This window comes from Meriones unguiculatus (genome assembly GCF_030254825.1).
Source record: "Meriones unguiculatus strain TT.TT164.6M chromosome Y unlocalized genomic scaffold, Bangor_MerUng_6.1 ChrY_unordered_Scaffold_25, whole genome shotgun sequence".
Taxonomy (NCBI): domain Eukaryota; kingdom Metazoa; phylum Chordata; class Mammalia; order Rodentia; family Muridae; genus Meriones; species Meriones unguiculatus.
In genome coordinates, this window is record NW_026843710.1 from 25216730 (window position 1) to 25217689 (window position 960).

A 960-nucleotide genomic window follows, 5' to 3' on the forward strand; every position below is an offset into this window, starting at 1 on the left:
ATTCAGGAGCCAGTTATTAAAAGAGCCAAGTGGACCACCTGCTTGAGGGAAAGGCTGAGCAGCCTTACATGCCTCATTATGGGAAGAAAAAAAACATACAACCCAGAGAAGTCACTTGCTGTGTCCAAGAATCTTAGTTCAGGAAAAGTGTCACATATATCTTTCAAGTGGTCATTAATAAAGTCACGTATATTTGACATGTGACTTTCACATTATGACAAATTCCATTATTATTTGTTAAATGCACAGATATGTCCTCAGTCAGTGAATTACTTACTGGAAAAACACTTCCTGACCAAGGCAACACTTAAAAAAAAGCATTTTATTGGTACCTTGCTGATATTTTAAGAAAGACCATACAGGATGTCATGTCACCAAGCAGTCATCTTGTATTCCTTCAACAGAACTGAGAGCTTTTCATACTAAAACAAAAGGGGCAGGCAGAGAGATGAACACAAACAGAAAACAGACCTAGGGAGACAGATTCAGAAATAGAGAGACAGAGACAAACAAAACAAATATATAAAGTGTCGGAGAGTGAGAGACAGACTCCATTCTTTCTAGTCACATTTATTCATATATCAACCTCAAAGCACACCCTCCTGTAACATAACTCTAATAGGAATTACATTATCTAACAAGACCCTTCCCAGACATTTGCTGAAAGGAGACTAAACATGTAAATAGATGAGCTTCAAGAGGACATTGCAATTTAAATCACCAGGAAATAGATGAAAATGAAAGGACTTCTGGCTAAAATAACACATTTATCCTTATAGTTTGTCATTCAATACAGTGATTAAAGTCCCAGCTACTTCCAAATTCTAAAGAACAGGACTGAGTCTCTCCAATGGGAAAAATGTGGACTATTTCAATAATGGAGAACTATTCAGCTAAGTAAACAATATCATGATAATTTTAGGCAAATGGATGGAACCAGGGAAAACCATGCTTGGTGAA